This window comes from Arachis hypogaea, chromosome 12 (genome assembly GCF_003086295.3).
Source record: "Arachis hypogaea cultivar Tifrunner chromosome 12, arahy.Tifrunner.gnm2.J5K5, whole genome shotgun sequence".
Classification (NCBI taxonomy): domain Eukaryota; kingdom Viridiplantae; phylum Streptophyta; class Magnoliopsida; order Fabales; family Fabaceae; genus Arachis; species Arachis hypogaea.
The window spans coordinates 73,764,816-73,783,922 of NC_092047.1; the positions used below are offsets into that span (position 1 = coordinate 73,764,816).

Here is a 19,107-nt window from a genome sequence, read left to right on the forward strand (position 1 = left end):
GAAAAGAGGGAGACAAAGAATGTGATGTAAAGAAAGAAACACAACTGTGAGGAGGGCAGAGATGTGAGATGAGATGTTAGTAAATGAATAAATAAATAGAATAAGATGGGAGAGGGAGAATTTTCGAAAATAATTTTTGAAAAAGAGTTAGTGATTTTCGAAAATAGTTTTTGAAAAAGGTTAGTATTTTTTTCGAAATTTTTTTTAAATCAAAAATAAAAATAATTAGTTAATAAAAAGAAATTTTTTGAAAAAGAGGGAAGATATTTTCGAAAATTAGAGAGAGAGAGAGTTAGTTAGATAGTTTTGAAAAAGTTAAGAAACAAACAAAAAGTTAGTTAGTTAGTTGAAATAAATTTTGAAAAGATAATAAGTTAGGAAGTTGGAAAAGATATTTTGAAATTAGATTTTTGAAAAAGATAAGATGAGAAGATATTTTTGAAAAGATATGATAGAAATTAGTTTTTGAAAAAGATTTGATTTTTAAAATCACAATTAATGACTTGATTCATAAGAAATCACAAGATATGATTCTAGAACTCAAAGTTTGAATCTTTCTTAACAAGCAAGTAACAAACTTGAAATTTTTGAATCAAAACATTAATTGTTATTGTTATTTTCGAAAATTTGATATAAAAATAAGAAAAAGATTTTTGAAAAATATTTTTGGAATTTTCGAAAATTACTAAGAAATTTGAAAAAGATTTGATTTTTGAAAAAGATTTTGAGAAAGATAAGATTTTCAAATTGAAAATTTGATTTGACTCATAAGAAACAAGTAGATTTTAAAAATTTTTTGAAAAAGTCAACTCAAATTTTCGAATTTATGAGAGAAAAGAGGGAAAGATATTTTTTTTTTTGATTTTTGAATTTTTATGATGAGAGAAAAAACATGAAAATTATGCAATGCATGAAATTTTTAGATCAAAACAATGAATGCATGCAAGAATGCTATGAATGTCAAGATGAACACCAAGAACACTATGAAGATCATGATGAACATCAAGACACATTTTTGAAAAAAATTTTAATGCAAAGAAAACATGTAAGACACCAAACTTAGAAATCTTTCATGTTTAGACTCTAAGAAACGAAAAATGCACATGTAAAACAAGAAAAGACACAAAACATGAAAACATCAAGATCAAACAAGAAGACTTACCAAGAACAACTTGAAGATCATGAAGAACACTATGAATGCATGATATTTTCGAAAAATGCAAGATGCATATGCAAGTGACACCAAACTTATGATATGACTCAAGACTCAAACAAGAAACACAAAAAATATTTTTGATTTTTATGATTTTCTAATTTTTTTTGTATTTTTTTTTCGAAAATTATTATGAAAAAGAAAAATAAGGATTCCAAAATTTTTAATATGAATTCCAGGAATCTTATGCTCTTTAGTCTAAAGCTTCAGTCCAGGAATTAGACATGGCTCCTTAGCCAGCTAAGCTTTCAATGAAAGCTCCGGTCCAAAACACTAGACATGGCCAATGGCCAGCCAAGCTTCAGCATGTAATTCAGACATGACATGCCTGACATACCCTACAGTCGTATAACAGCTGATGGTTGGAAGCCTCAGTCCAAAAGAATTTAGACATGGCTTTACAGCCAGCCAGGCTTCACATGCTTCATGAAACACTAGAATTCATTCTTAAAAATTTTGAATAAAAAATTTTTTTTTTTCGAAAACAGGTGAGAAAATTTTAGAAATATTTTTGAAAAATTTTTGAAAATAAAATAAAAAGAAAATTACCTAATCTGAGCAACAGGATGAACCGTCAGTTGTCCATACTCAAACAATCCCCGGCAACGGCGCCAAAAACTTGGTACGCGGAATCGTGATTACACTTTAATTATGTAAAATTCATTGCTCTTTCTTTCCCTGGAAATGGCGCCAAAAACATGATGCCAAGACCATGGTTCACAACTCCGTGTAACTAACCAGCAAGTGCACTGGGTCGTCCAACTAATACCTTACGTGAGTAAGGGTCGAATCCCACGGAGATTATCGGTATGAAGCAAGCCATGGTCACCTTGCAAATCTCAGTTAGGCAGATATAAATTGATAATGGTGTTTTCGAATAATAATTAATAGAATAGGGATAGAAATACTTATGTAATTCATTGGTGAGAATTTTAGATAAGCGAATGGAGATGCTTTTGTTCCTCTGAACCTCTGCTTTCCTGCTATCTTCATCCAATCAGTCTTACTCCTTTCCACGGCTGGCTTTATGTGATACATCACCACTGTCAATGGCTACTTTCGGTCATCTCTCGGGAAAATGATCCAATGCCCTGTCACGGCACGGCTAATCGTCTGGAGGCATCACCCTTGTCAATGGCTTCATCTTATCCTCTCAGTGAAAATGGTCAACGCACCCTGTCACGGCACGGCTATTCATCTGTCGGTTCTCAATCATGCTGGAATAGGATTTACTATCCTTTTGCGTCTGTCACTAACGCCCCGCAATCGCGAGTTTGGAGCTCGTCACAGTCATTCATTCATTGAATCCTACTCGGAATACCACAGACAAGGTTTAGACCTTCCGGATTCTCTTGAATGCCGCCATCATTCTAGCTTACACCACGAAGATTCTGGTTAGGAGATCTAAGAGATACTCATTCAGTCTAAGGTAGAACGGAAGTGGTTGTCAGGCACGCGTTCATAGGGAATGATGATGATTGTCACGTTCATCACATTCAGATTGAAATACGAATGAATATCTTAGAAGCGAAACAAGATGAATTGAATAGAAAACAGTAGTACTTTGCATTAATCCTTGAGAAACAGCAGAGCTCCACACCTTAATCTATGGAGTGTAGAAACTCTACCGTTAAAAATACATAAGTGAAAGTCCAGGCATGGCCGAGAGGCCAGCCCTCAAACGTGATCTAAGATAGCATACAACTGATCAAAGATCGCATATGACTGATCAAAGATACCTAATACAATAGTAAAAGGTCCTATTTATAATAAACTAGCTACTAGGGTTTACAAAAGTAAGTAATTGATGCATAAATCCACTTCCGGGGCCCACTTGGTGTGTGTCTGGGCTGATCTTGAGTGTTGCACGTGTAGAGGTCCTTCTTGGAGTTGAACGCCAGTTTTTGTGCCAGTTTGGGCGTTCAACTCTGGTTTTGGATCCTTTTCTGGCGCTGGACGCCAGATTTGGGCAGAGAGCTGGCGTTGAACGGCAGTTTGCGTCATCTAAACTTGGCCAAAGTATGGACTATCATACATTTCTGGAAAGCCCTGGATGTCTACTTTCCAACGCAATTGGAAGAGCGCCATTTTGAGTTCTGTAGCTCCAGAAAATCCATTTGGAGTGCAGGGAGGTCAGAATCCAACAGCATCAGCAGTCCTTCTTCAACCTCTGAATCTGATTTTTGCTCAAGTCCCTCAATTTCAGCCAGAAAATACCTGAAATCACAGAAAAACACACAAACTCATAGTAAAGTCCAGAAATGTGAATTTAACATAAAAAATAATGAAAACATCCCTAAAAGTAACTAGATCCTACTAAAAATATACTAAAAACAATGTCAAAAAGCGTATAAATTATCCGCTCATCACCTACCCGCCTTGATGAGGCCAATACCATTGTTTCTTTTGTTAGAAATCACATTGTATGCCGTTATGGGTCGCCACGAGCAATCGTGAGTGACCAAGGATCCCACTTTTGTAATAGAAAAGTAGAGGCACTGCTTAAGCACTATGGGGTATTGCATAAGGTTGCCACTACTTATCACCCACAGACCAACGGGCAAGCGAAAGTGTCCATCCAGGAGATTAAGAGAATCTTGTAGAAAGTGGTCAATCCACAAAAGAAGGATTCGAGCCTCCGGCTAGGAGATGCACTATGGGCGTATAGGATGGCCTATAAGACTCCGTTAGGGATGAGTCCCTTCCGGATCGTCTATGGTAAGCCATGCCACCTTCCGGTGGAAATTGAGCATAGAGCCTATTGGGCGGTAAAGCAGTGTAACATGGATTTCACCAAGGCGGGTGTAGCCAAGAAACTATAACTAGAAGAGCTCGAGTGCTTAAGGATGGAGGCATATGAGAATGCCCGAATATACAAGGAGAAAACTAAAGCCTTTCATGATTACCACATCCGAAGGAAGGACTTTCAAGAAGGTGATGAGGTTCTCCTCTACTACTCAAGGCTGCGATTTATGCCTGGCAAGCTCCGTTCTAGATGGGAAGGTGATGCGTGCATAAGCTTGTTATGCTACGATTTAGGAAATTGCACGATCGGCAAAATTCCTTCCGGCAAGTGCACCGGTTATCGTCAAGTAAAAACTCACAATAGAGTGAGGTCAAATCCCACAAGGATTGGTTGAGTGAGCAATTCGGATTAGAAGTATGTTCTAGTTGAGCGGAATCAAGATTTAGATGAGAATTGCGGAATGTAAAATTGGCGGGAAACGTAAATGACAAGAAATTTAAATGGCGGAATCTTAAATTGCATGAATTAAAGAGCAGAAGCTAAATTGCTGAAATTAAAAGGGAATGGGGGTGATTGCATGAATTGAGTTGCAGAATGTAAAGAGAAAGTGGAAATCAGAAATGGGGAATTCATTGGGTTATAGGAGATATTGAGATCTCCGAATCAAAACATGTTTATCTCTTCCTCAACCAATGCGTTCATTGAATTTTGCTTGGCAATCTTATGTGATTGGATCCCAATCCCTTGGCTCACCAATTCTCTCTAAAAACAAACAAATTCCCAATCCCTTGGTTTAAATGTTCATAAGAAGAGATGATGCTCGATCACTGATTATACCACACAGTTTCATGAACCACAATTTGGTAGGATTACATGTCACAATATCCATCCAAACCCCAATCCAATTCACTGTGAGAAAGCTTCTCTAGCATGAATCCTCCATTCCTTTCCCAAGGTTCCGAAGGATTCCAATTATGGGTAGTTTCTTTCCCAAGACAACTACCCAATGGAATTAGATCGAGAAGCTTTCTAACAAAATTCAAGAGAAAAGATTGAAGAAGAAGATAAACTATTATTGATTCATTGAATTACAATAGAGCTCCCTAACCCAATGAAAGGGGGTTTAGTGAGTCATAGCTCTGAATTCAATTACAAAGATATGAAAACTAGCAAAATGAAAAGGGTAAAAGTCCCTTCTAACTTAAATTCTATCCTATTTATACACTTTCTATATTGAGCTTCTATTGTGTTTCTTGGGCTTTGAGGCCTCTCCCTGCTTTCCTTTTGCCTTGGGTTTATGATCCATAATCTTGATGAGGCTGCTGATCCAAATTCTGTAACATTCATTGAGCCAACTTAGTGATAATCAAATAATGGCACATGACTCAATAAATTGAAATTTCAGACTCATCAATCCTTCAGGCCCAATCCCATAAACCATGATATTCAATTGGGTTTCATACCAGAATAAGTTTAAGTTAATGTTTGTGCTCAAATACTAACTTAAACCGCAATATTTTTGGCCCAGAAACCTTTTCCAAGAGTGGCGTTTAAGTTGCAGTTTAAGCTTAAACTGCAGCTTAAACGCCAGACACTTCCAGTGAAGCCTTTTGTAGAAGCACGTTTAAGCTTCAGTTTAAGGTTAAACTGAAGCTTAAACGTGGAAATGGAAGAAGGCAGCCCTGGAGAGTCATGTAGTCGAACACGTTTAAGCTTCAGTTTAAGGTTAAACTGAAGCTTAAACGTGGAGATAGGAAGGGCAGCCCTGGAGGTCGAACACGTTTAAGCTCCAGTTTAAGGTTAAACTGGAGCTTAAACGTGGAAGAGGAGAAAGCCATCCTGGAGGTCGAACACGTTTAAGCTCCAGTTTAAGGTTAAACTGGAGCTTAAACGTGGAAGTGGAGAAAGGTAGCCCTGGAGGTGTCGAACACGTTTAAGCTCCAGTTTAAGGTTAAACTGGAGCTTAAACGTGGAATGCTCCTGGTGCCTTTCTTACTTTCTGGCGTTTAACCTCCAGTTTAAGGTTAAACTGGAGGTTAAACGTCGAAATGCCCCCTTGGTGCCTTTCTCACTTCTGGCGTTTAACCTCCAGTTTAAGGTTAAACTGGAGGTTAAACGTGGAAATGCTTCCTGATTGGAATTCTCATTCTGGCGTTTAACCTCCAGTTTAAGGTTAAACTGGAGGTTAAACTTCAATTCCAGCATTTCTTAGCCTTTATGATTCTGGCGTTTAAGCTCCAGTTTAGGCTTAAACTGGAACTTAAACTCCACATGTGATATTCAAGCTTCCTTTATTGATTTTGTTGCTTCCTTGCTTAGCCTCTTCTTCCCTGAAATCATCCAAACAATTGCATCAAAGTCTTGCAAAATTTCATGAGAAATCTTCCATTCATAGCATTCAAGTAATATAACTAAAAACTCATGGAATTTGCATCAAAATCATACTGTTTGGATGGTTCATTGCTTTGTTGTTCATTTAACCATTCTTGGTTACTTTAAGCTCAAGAAAATGCATAAAACCACTAAAACTAACAGAAAAATGCTAGTGAAACTAGCCTAAGATGCCTTGGCATCACAACACCAAACTTAATACTTGCTTGTCCCTAAGCAAGTCCTGAGTTATTTGAGAAGAAAGCATGAAACAGAAAGCAATTCCATTGGCTATATTAGTAAGCACTTTAAGTTCATCAGAAGGGTTTTATGCAGAAAGTTGCAGCATCACTTTTTCATTCTTATCAGGTAAGATTATCACTTTTTCATTGCATCCATCAAACACTGCTATGGCCTCTTGTTACTCTTATGTCCTTGGTACTTCTCTTCTTTGTTTTTCTTTTCTTTTTCTTAGAGCTTCTTTGCTCCTTGTTTGCTTAGTGTCATGTGTTGCACAAGCCTTTGGCATTTTCTTTTTCTTATCAGTGCACTACACATATCCACTCCAGGCATTTTAGTTCACATTTCTTCTTGAGACATTGGTGCCCAGCACCTCTTTGTGTGACTAAATGTTTTGTATTTAGGTTGCTCTTGATAATGGACTTTTGGTTGATAATCCCGGGTTAGTTAACCCAAGTTACCAAGTGTTGAAACACTCCTCAGAACCTATTCATCCAAGCATATCCTTAATACATAAACACCACAGGCATTTGTCTCAGAAGTTCAAACCATTGGTGCCTAGCTTATTTTCTCAATTTTTTTTTTTTTTTTGCCTTTTGGTTGCCCTTTTTCAGTGGCCTTTTTCTTCTTCTTTTTCTTTCTTTTTCATGGCCAAAGACATTTATTCATCAAGATCCATAGACAGTTTTCAATTTCTACACAAAAAATGATAATTCTACACTCTATTTCCAGTGATCTGACTAAACAATCAAGCATGCATACCACCACTTAATTCTACTTGATTTGTCACTAATTGAGCCAAGTTACTTTTGTTCAAACTTTTCTTTTATTTTAAGAAACAGAACAAGCATGGCAAGCATTTGTTTAAGAAGGTGAAGTTATATCCAAACATCTAAGCATTCACTTTATTCAAAGCAATAAACAGACAAACATACTATTAACTTCACATTCCAGAAAGATTCAACAATTACAGTTTAAACCAGAACAAGCATGCTTTTGTTTGCCCTTTTTAAAGAATTGTCAAGGAACAACACCACCTTGTGAAATTTCTTGTTTTCTCTTTGTTGCCATGAAACAATTTGATTTCTCCTTCTTCTCCTAGTTGTTGCTTCATGTTCTTTCTAAGATCCTTGTTTCCTTTCCTGCAAAGAGTGATGAAGTTGCTTGCTTCTCAAGCACTTGAGTGGTTAGCTCAACTATGTATGGGCAAGTGTCTGAGTCTTAAGTTGGTGTGTGAACACCAAACTTAGTCTCTTACTCACTTCTCTGTTCTTTGAATCCTTGAGTTCTCCTTGGAATGAAGTTGCTGCTAAGGATTTTTTTTTTTTTAGCATTTCTGTGATTGCTTAGAATGGTTGTTCCTTTCATATAATTCAAAGGTTGTTGTGTTCAGTTGATCTTTATGGTGGAACACCAAACTTAGAGTCACACATTCCCCTTTGAATTATTGATCCACGAATTCATTGTTTGGTGTGAAACACCAAACTTAATTCTTTGCAATGCACAGAAACTACTTCACCCTTTTTATTGAAACAAATAAAAAAACAGCAAAGGGGTATTACCTCAGGTTGGGTTGCCTCCCAACAAGCGCTTCTTTAACGTCATTAGCTTGACGGTTGTCCCTTGTTAGGGTGGATTGTAGTGCTTGATGCCTTCTCCTCTCATTATGAAAACGTCCCCATTTGATTCCTTCATGACTTCTAAATGTTCCATAGAAAGAACTTTCCTGATTGTGAACACTTGAGGGAGCTGGGAAGGAATGGTTTTGAGGCCAGGTGGGATTGGCAGATAATGACTTGATATCACTTTATCTCCCGGAGAGAAACCTTCAGTGGGAATTTTCTTGTTTCTCCACCCTCTTGGCAATTTCTTTACAATTCTTCCCTTTCTCTTGATGATTTCTTCATTGACCCTTATGTCAGGAGGATCCTTCTGATCTGCTTCTATTGATTCTTGTGGCTTTAACTCTTGCAATTCTTGTTTGCCTTCCAAGGACTGTTTCAGAATTTCAGCTGCTGGATTGCTTTCCTCCAAACACAGATGGCTACTATCATCCTTAGGCTTTTCATGTTCTGGTTCAGGCTCAGATGCAGGTTTGAAAACATTGAAAATGAGCTGTTCATCATGTATTCTCAAAATTAGCTCTCCTTGTTCTACATCTATGAGTGCTCTGGCAGTGGCTAGAAATGGCCTTCCCAGAATGATGGGGTGTAGGTAGTTTTCCTCCATGTCCAAAATGACAAAATCTGTGGGGAAGAAATAATTTTCCACTTTCACCAGCACATTCTCAACTACCCCTTCAGCTTGCTTCTGAGTTTTGTCAGCCAGTTGTATGATTACATCAGTGGATCTCACCTCATTCAGTTGTAGCCTCTTCATAAGAGTCAGAGGCATCACATTTATGCTAGCTCCTAGATCACAGAATCCTCTGTCAATTTTTGTTTCCCCTATGATGCAGGGGATATGAAAACTTCTTGGGTCTGTTTTCTTAGAGATTATATCCTTTTTGATGAGGGCACTGCATTCTTTGTTCATTATTACAGTTTGTCCTCCCTTCAAAACTCTTTTCTTGCTCAGCAATTCCTTTAAATACTTGATATGTGTAGGCATCTGCTGGAGAATCTCAAGAAAGGGAATATTGATATGGAGAGACTTAAATGTCTCTAAAAACCTTGAATAGGTTTTTCCTTTTTCACCTCCTCCTAACCTCTGAGGAAATGGTGCTTTTGGTTGGTATATTTCCAGCATGCCTTTTTGCAGTTCCTTGGCTTGCTCAGTTCCACTTTCCTGCTTAGCTTCTTCCACACCTTCCTTCAAGATTTCTGGCTCCTGCTCTGAGGGTCTGATTCCTTCTTCTTCTGAGACTTCCTTCAATATGGTGATGGCCTTGCATTCTTCCCATCTCACTCTCTTTTGTTCCCCTTTAGGATTGTTTTCTGTGTCACTAGGGAACACTGCAGTTGATTTGGGGGCCTGTTGAGATAGCTCTCCTACTTGAGACTCCATCCTCTTGAGTTTTTCACCATGGTTTCTTAAGGTAGCTCTCACATCATCCCTGAAGCTTTTCAACTCAATTATGTCCTGACCCATGTGTGCCAGCATTCCTTCTATCCGGTTTAATTGATCTTGAAATTGTTGGTTCGGATTAGGTTGGGTAGGTTGATTATTTTGGCCTTGATATGATGGTTGTGAGTAAGTGTTTTGTGTGGCTTGGTATGATCTTTGGTTGGAATTTTGGTATGTGGAATTGTTATGTTGGTTGTGGTTGTAAGGTTTGTGGTTTTGTGGTTGGGTTTGTTGGTTCCCCCACCCAAAGTTTGGGTGGTTTTTCCATCCTGGGTTGTAAGTGTTGGAATGTGGATCATATGATTGCCTTTGTTGGTTTCCCACATAGTTGGCCTCTTCCCAATCACTTCCTTCAATGCTTACTTCCTCTTGATCTTGTGTGTGTATTGCAGCCACTTGCTTTGTTTCTAATTGCCTGGTAAGCTCTGCTATTTGCTTGGCAAACACCTTGTTTTGGGCTAAAATTGTATCAACATGGTTCAGCTCCATGACTCCCTTAGTGTTGTGTCTCTCTGAAGCATAGTAGTACTCATTCTCAGCCACTGTCTCGATCACTTCAATGGCTTCTTCCACAGTCTTTTTCCTATTCAATGAACCTCCTGATGAATGGTCTACAGCCTTCCTTGATTCATAAGAAAGTCCATCATAGAAAATATGCAATTGCACCCAGTCATGGAACATGTCTGGTGGGCATTTCCTTGTCAAATCCTTGAACCTCTCCCATGCCTCGTAGAGAGTTTCACCATCTTGTTGTCTAAACGTCTGAACCTCAGATCGAAGCCTATTGACCTTTTGTGGGGGGTAGAAACGTGCCAGAAACTTGCTTTCCACCTCGTCCCATGTTGTTAGGCTCCCCCTTGGGAATGATTCCAGCCACTTAGCTGCCTTGTCCCTAAGTGAAAATGGGAACAAAAGCAGTTTATAGGCATCTTCCTGGACTCCATTGGACTTCACAGTGTCGCAAATTCTCAGGAATTTTGTGAGATGTTGGTTTGGGTCTTCATTAGCACTCCCACCAAATGAACAATGATTCTCCACAAGTGATATTAGCTGTGGTTTGAGTTCAAAATTGTTGGCCTGAATGGGTGGTTTCTGAATGCTGCTACCACAATTCCCAGAGGTTGGGTTTATGTATGAACTAAGAACCCTCCTCTCAGGAATGGCATTGTTTCCATCAGCTCTCTCATGGTTGTGAACTTCTCTCTCCATGTTGAGGTCTAGAGCTTCCTCAAAATTGTCCTCAGATTCTCCTTCAGATTCCTCTTCTCTCAGTATTCTCTTCCCTCTTGCTTCCCTTCTAAGTCTATGAAGGGTCCTCTCTGGTTCGGTATATGGAGGAGTTGATGTCTCTCCTCTCCTACCTGTCATACAAGAACACAGCACAGGCAACAAACAAGTGAAATACTCTTGGTTAATGGAAGAGTATGGTTAGAGCAGTTGAGGAATTAATTCAAACAGTTAGTGAGTCAGTGAGTTAGTTGCTTGAATTTAAAGGCATAAAGAAAGAAAGCATGTAACAGAGTGCAGAAATTAAAATTCAACAAGTAACTTGAACTGAATTAATCACAACAAAAAAAAAAATTGCTCAATCTAGTTAACTTCCAATTTGAGAATTGTCAATCGAAAACCAATCCCCGGCAACGGCGCCATAAACTTGATGCGTGCATAAGCTTGTTATGCTACGATTTAGGAAATTGCACGATCGGCAAAATTCCTTCCGGCAAGTGCACCGGTTATCGTCAAGTAAAAACTCACAATAGAGTGAGGTCGAATCCCACAAGGATTGGTTGAGTGAGCAATTCGGATTAGAAGTATGTTCTAGTTGAGCGGAATCAAGATTTAGATGAGAATTGCGGAATGTAAAATTGGCGGGAAACGTAAATGACAAGAAATTTAAATGGCGGAATCTTAAATTGCATGAATTAAAGAGCAGAAGCTAAATTGTTGAAATTAAAAGGGAATGGGGGTGATTGCATGAATTGAGTTGCAGAATGTAAAGAGAAAGTGGAAATCAGAAATGGGGAATTCATTGGGTTATAGGAGATATTGAGATCTCCGAATCAAAACATGTTTATCTCTTCCTCAACCAATGCGTTCATTGAATTTTGCTTGGCAATCTTATGTGATTGGATCCCAATCCCTTGGCTCACCAATTCTCTCTAAAAACAAACAAATTCCCAATCCCTTGGTTTAAATGTTCATAAGAAGAGATGATGCTCGATCACTGATTATACCACACAGTTTCATGAACCACAATTTGGTAGGATTACATGTCACAATATCCATCCAAACCCCAATCCAATTCACTGTGAGAAAGCTTCTCTAGCATGAATCCTCCATTCCTTTCCCAAGGTTCCGAAGGATTCCAATTATGGGTAGTTTCTTTCCCAAGACAACTACCCAATGGAATTAGATCGAGAAGCTTTCTAACAAAATTCAAGAGAAAAGATTGAAGAAGAAGATAAACTATTATTGATTCATTGAATTACAATAGAGCTCCCTAACCCAATGAAAGGGGGTTTAGTGAGTCATAGCTCTGAATTCAATTACAAAGATATGAAAACTAGCAAAATGAAAAGGGTAAAAGTCCCTTCTAACTTAAATTCTATCCTATTTATACACTTTCTATATTGAGCTTCTGTTGTGTTTCTTGGGCTTTGAGGCCTCTCCCTGCTTTCCTTTTGCCTTGGGTTTATGATCCATAATCTTGATGAGGCTGCTGATCCAAATTCTGTAACATTCATTGAGCCAACTTAGTGATAATCAAATAATGGCACATGACTCAATAAATTGAAATTTCAGACTCATCAATCCTTCAGGCCCAATCCCATAAACCATGATATTCAATTGGGTTTCATACCAGAATAAGTTTAAGTTAATGTTTGTGCTCAAATACTAACTTAAACCGCAATATTTTTGGCCCAGAAACCTTTTCCAAGAGTGGCGTTTAAGTTGCAGTTTAAGCTTAAACTGCAGCTTAAACGCCACACACTTCCAGTGAAGCCTTTTGTAGAAGCACGTTTAAGCTTCAGTTTAAGGTTAAACTGAAGCTTAAACGTGGAAATGGAAGAAGGCAGCCCTGGAGAGTCATGTAGTCGAACACGTTTAAGCTTCAGTTTAAGGTTAAACTGAAGCTTAAACGTGGAGATAGGAAGGGCAGCCCTGGAGGTCGAACACGTTTAAGCTCCAGTTTAAGGTTAAACTGGAGCTTAAACGTGGAAGAGGAGAAAGCCATCCTGGAGGTCGAACACGTTTAAGCTCCAGTTTAAGGTTAAACTGGAGCTTAAACGTGGAAGTGGAGAAAGGTAGCCCTGGAGGTGTCGAACACGTTTAAGCTCCAGTTTAAGGTTAAACTGGAGCTTAAACGTGGAAATGGGGAAAGCAACCCTGGAGGAGAAAACTTGGTCGAACACGTTTAAGCTCCAGTTTAAGGTTAAACTGGAGCTTAAACGTGGAATGCTCCTGGTGCCTTTCTTACTTTCTGGCGTTTAACCTCCAGTTTAAGGTTAAACTGGAGGTTAAACGTGGAAATGCCCCCTTGGTGCCTTTCTCACTTCTGGCGTTTAACCTCCAGTTTAAGGTTAAACTGGAGGTTAAACGTGGAAATGCTTCCTGATTGGAATTCTCATTCTGGCGTTTAACCTCCAGTTTAAGGTTAAACTGGAGGTTAAACTTCAATTCCAGCATTTCTTAGCCTTCATGATTCTGGCGTTTAAGCTCCAGTTTAGGCTTAAACTGGAACTTAAACTCCACATGTGATATTCAAGCTTCCTTTATTGATTTTGTTGCTTCCTTGCTTAGCCTCTTCTTCCCTGAAATCATCCAAACAATTGCATCAAAGTCTTGCAAAATTTCATGAGAAATCTTCCATTCATTGCATTCAAGTAATATAACTAAAAACTCATGGAATTTGCATCAAAATCATACTGTTTGGATGGTTCATTGCTTTGTTGTTCATTTAACCATTCTTGGTTACTTTAAGCTCAAGAAAATGCATAAAACCACTAAAACTAACAGAAAAATGCTAGTGAAACTAGCCTAAGATGCCTTGGCATCAGAAGGATCCTTCAAGGTGAAGGAGATAAAGCCCTATGGAGTGGTAGAATTGTTTGACCCTCAAAGTGACACAACTTTCAAAGTGAATGAACATAGAGTAAAGAAGTACCATGACTACAAGTCACCAAGAGAAGTGGAAGTGCTCCTACTTGAGGATGCACCAAGGGGAGAGGAAGCTTAAGCAAAGGACCGTCTAACTTAAGGACATTAAAGAAAAGTGCTTGGTGGGAGGCACCCCACCGTGGTAAGATCTTCCTTGTGTATACCATCCTGCTTTTAGCTTTAGATTCTTGTAAATTTTGTCACTTCTAGATGTTATTGATTGCTTAGGAATGCTAGTTTTATTGTTCTTGTTGGATAATTAGGATGTTCATATAGAATTTCCTCATTTTGGTATGGATAAATTGTTGAAGTGAAAAGAATGCTATGTTTTGAATAAGTGCATGAATTTGAGTGTATTCTCTTGATTACTAGCTTAAACACCTGCCAAGAATGTGTTAGAATGGCTTTTCCCTATGTTGTTTAAAAAAAAAAGAATACATCAGTTACTTTTATTGGGGTTGAACTTATGACAACCAAATCCCCTTCTAAATTTGATACTCGAGGATTGTTGTTGGGTAGAGCTATACTTGCAATAGGATTTTATTGAGAAATTCTATACCAACATAGTACACGAGGCGCATCAGGGAGCTTCTGATTGTCCTCAAGGTAAGCATACTTGAGGTGGGGTGGAAGAGGCTTTAATTCCAGTTTCTGCTCATGGCTAGGCACTTGATCATCTGGAGCCAATGATGGTTGTAACGTGTCTTCATCTTGTCTAGGGGGTGTCCCTACACTTGCATCTTGCTCTATGTGCCTCTCTTCTACTTCCTCCTGATGAACTGCAACTACAGTTTCATCAATAATGTCGCACTAGAAGATGGAATGATCTTCAGGAGGATGCCTCATAGCTTCATCCAGATTGAAGCTCACTGCTCTGCCATCTATCTCAAAAGAGTAAGTTCCTGAGAAGGCATCCAGCTTGAATTTTGAAGTCTTCAAGAATGGCCTTCCAAGCAAGATGGATGATTGTCTTCCTGAGTCATTAGGGGGCATTTCCAAAATATAGAAATCTATAGAAAATGTGAGCCCCTTAATGCTCACCAGCACGTCCTCAACAATTCCAACCACGGAGATAATGCTTTTATCTGCAAAAACAAAACGAGCTGCCGACCTTTTTAAAGGAGGGAGCCTCAAAGCATCATATATAGACAATGGCATTATACTAACACACGCTCCTAAATCACACATACAGTCAGAAAATTTCACACCATCTATAGTAATAGTAACCATGCATGGACCTGGGTCACTACATTTTTCAGGTATATCACCTACCAATGCAGAAATGGAACTACCTAGAGGAATAGTTTCTAAATTCTGTAATTTATCTTTATGCATGCACAAATCCTTTAGAAATTTAGCATATTTAGGTACCTGCTGAATGGCATCAAAAAGTGGAATGGTTACCTCAACCTTTTTGAATATTTCTACCATTTTAGGGTCTAGTTCCATCTACTTTCTGGACTTCCTAGCAAGGTGTGGAAATGGAATAGGAATGGCGCCACTTGCAACTTCTGCGTCCCTTGGGGCTCCATTCCCTGGCTGAGCTGCTTCTTCTTCAACCAAGTCTTGTACTACATCCTCTTCTTCAGTATCCTCTGCCTCCACAATGCCTTCAATTTATATGTTTTCCTCTAAGCTTGGCTCCTCATGATTCCTCTCTTGCAGTGTGGTTTCGGACCTCAAAGTGATGGCATTGATGCCACCCTTGGGGTTGGGTATAGGTTGAGAAGGAATTGTACTGGAGCTTGAAGGTTGAGTGTTGGAGGTGCTCGACGATCCCATATGAGAGATGAGAGCTTGTATAGCAGAAGTCAGACCAGTAAGTGTATTTTCCATGGTTGTTTGTCTTTGTGCAAGAGAGTGAAGCAACTCGTCATTGGGAGAGGAAGATGGGTAAGTGATCTGAGGGACCTGTTGTTGGTTGTTTTGAGGCGCTTGGGACTGCCTTTGGTGAGGTGCTCTGTAAGGCTGGTTTTGGTTCTGCTGTCTGTTGTTGTTGTTCCACCTCTGATTTCCATTGTTGTCTCTGCCTCCTCTGTTGTAGTTGTCCCTCCATCCTTGGTTGGAATTATCTCTCCACCCCTGGTTGGATTTGTGATGCCAGGGCATTTTGGCCAGTTTCACTGACCTTTTCTTTACTATTTTTAAGGAAGTTTCATGCATTTCCTTAGAAAATAAGCTAGTTTTGGGTAGATATTCACTTACATCTTGATTCAAGCATACATTGTGCACTTTACATGATTTCATGAGGATTTTGCATGAAATTAATGACAAATTGGATGTTGTATTTCCTATGACTTGGACTAGAACTTTGATCCACTTTATTGCTTGATTTCAGGACAAAGGAAGCAAGGAAGAACCATGTTAGCAGCCACGTTAGTCTCACTAACTTGACTTCTAACGTAGGAATGGGAGCTAGCTTGCAAAGTTAATGAGAAAAGTAATCGCCAATAATGTCCTCAAAGCCATCATAGCCCACGTTAAGAGTCACGTTAACTAAGTTAACGTGAATTCTAACGTGGAGGAAAGAAAATGGAGCCAACGTTAGTGACACTTACCTTTGTCACTAACGTTGGGCCAAGCTCATAAGTGGCCACGTTAGTTGCCACGTTAACTTAGTTAATGTGGCTTCTAACGTTAAGAAGCAAAAGAGAAGCCAATGTTAGTGACATTTAACTTTGTCACTAACGTTGGCCAAGCCTCCACAAGCCACGTTAACTTAGTTAACGTGGAAGCCAACGTGGAGAAAGTGTATGATCGCCAACGTTAGTGACACCTAAATTTGTCACTAACGTTGGAATGAACCACACAAGCCACAATGAGCCACGTTAACTCCCACGTTAACTTAGTTAACGTGGAAGCTAACGTGAATAAGAGAGATGATGAGCCAACGTTAGTGACATTCACCTTTGTCACTAACGTTGGAGATGGCTAGCATTGCTACGTTAGAGGCCACGTTAACCTAGTTAACGTGGACTCTAACGTGGGAGATAGGGGCACATTGGAACGTTAGTGACAAAGGTAAGTGTCACTAACGTTCTCGAAGGTTGGCAAGTTAACGTTAAGAGCCACGTTAACTAAGTTAACGTGGACTCTAACGTAAGAAAGGGAGAGGCTTCTCAACGTTATTGGGAAAGATAAGTCCCAATAACGTGTGCGAAGGACCAAGAGGCAACGTTAGTGGCAACGTTTGTGCCACTAACGTTGAGGTTAACGTGGCTCTAACTTGGGTCAGGAACGTTAGTGAAAAAGGTGATTGTCACTAACGTTCTCGAACCCACAATTTCACTTAACGTTAACACCACTAACGTCCTAAGCTAAAGTCCCTGCCCACTTCACACATTCTCTCTGCAAGTAAAGCTAAGCCCAATGAAGAAGATAACTGCTTCAAACTGAAGATCCAAAGGCCCATACCCAAGACTTGAGGAGCCAACTAGAAGATCAGAAGAGTAGTATATATAGGAGTAGCTTTGAATTTATTAGGGAGATTGGAAATTGGGGGAAAACTACTCTCTGTATTTTTCCATTCTCTGCACTTCTAGTTTTGTTTTCATGATGTATTCTCCAACTTTGCTTTTATTTTCCAGAGCTATGAACAACTAAACCCCTTTCATTGGGTTAGGGAGCTCTGCTGTAATTTGATGGATCAATACTAGTTTTCATTATTCTTCTTCTATCTGTTTTCTTGATTTTACTTGAAAGCTTTCGATCTTCATCCAATTGGATAGTTATCTTAGAAAAGAAGCTATTCAAACTTAGATCTCTTCTGAACCTTGAAAGAGGAAGAAAGAGATCATGCTAGAAATGCTTTCTCATGCTGGACCAAATTGGGTTTGGATGGATATGTGACTATAATCCTCTCAATACTTGATTTGGGAAATGCATGTGGTATAATCAGTGACCATACTTCATCTCTTCTCATGAGTAATTGACCAAGGAATTGGCTATTGATCAAGATTTGAGAGATTGAATTACAAGGAATTGTAACTCGATCACTTAAGATTGCCAAGGAGATCAATGAATGCATTGATTGAGGAAGAGATGAAAATGAAATTGATCCGGAGAATGCAACATCTCCTTAGCCTAATGAACTCCCCATTTCTAATCTTACCCATTCTCTTTAGTTTCTGTCATTTACTTTTATGAGCAGTAACCCCATTCCCATTTACAATTCTGCAATTTACTTTCCGTCATTTACTTTCAGCTCTTTATTTCTAGCATTTACTTTTTCTGTTATTTACTTTCCCGCCATTTTATTTTCTGCAATTCTCAACTCAAATTCTGATTCGCTCAACTAGAACATTCTTCTAATTAAAGTTGCTTGATCAATCAATCTCTGTGGGATTCGACCTCACTCTATTGTGAGTTTTTACTTGAGGACAAAATTCGGAACACTTGCCGAAGGAAATTTGTTACGAGACAAGTTTTTCGTGCATCAAGTTTATGGCGCCGTTGCCGGGGATTGATTGTGCATCAACAATGATTAAATTGGAAGATAACTAGATTGAGCATTTTTGTTTTGTTTGATTCAATTTTCTGTTTGAGTAATTTACTTTCAGTTTTAGTTAATTTCTTCCCTTCCCCCTACTTTTTCGTTTCTTTTTGTTATTTACAATTCAGTTCACTAACCCACTAACTGTTTGATATATTGCATCACTCACACTAACAGTAATTCTAACAGAATACTTTCTGTATTTATTTTCCTTGCTTGTGCTTTGTTGGTTGTATGACAGGGAGAAGAAGCGGGGCTTCAACTTCCTTCGATTCTGAACCTGAGAGAACCTTCTTTAGATTAAAGAGGGAAGCAAGAGGAAAAAGAGTGGTTGGTGCTGAGGAAGAGGAGGAATACTTTGAACCAAACATGGAAGAAAACATGGAAGACCATCGTGAGGAAGAGGCTCACAACCATGGCGGAGGAGGTCGAGCAAATCATGCTGGGGAGGATAGAAGAGTTTTAGGCTCTTACATCAATCCAAACCCAGGAAACTGTGCAAGTAGCATTCAGAAGCCAACCATCTATGCCAACAATTTTGAACTAAAACCATAGCTCATCACCCTTGTTCAGAACAACTGTTCGTTCGGAGGAAATGTCCAAGAAGACCCCAATCAACATCTAACCACCTTCCTTAGAATTTGTGACACAGTGAAGTCTAATGGTGTTCATCCTGACGCCTATAGACTGCTCTTATTTCCATTCTCACTCAAGGATAAGGCAGCCAAATGGCTGGAGTCTTTCCCGAAGGAGAGCTTGACAACTTGGGAAGATGTAATGAACAAATTCTTAGCAAGATTCTACCCTCCTCAACGAATCAAT

General features: G+C 39.0%; 1 non-coding gene across 1 annotated transcript; it reads left to right on the forward strand.

Moving 5' to 3' along the window:
• Positions 1-10,314: 10,314 nt before the first annotated feature.
• LOC112731857 (small nucleolar RNA R71) lies at positions 10,315-10,418 on the forward strand. Its single transcript, XR_003167612.1, has one exon. It is a non-coding gene; the product is annotated as a small nucleolar RNA R71 (small nucleolar RNA).
• Positions 10,419-19,107: the final 8,689 nt, after the last annotated feature.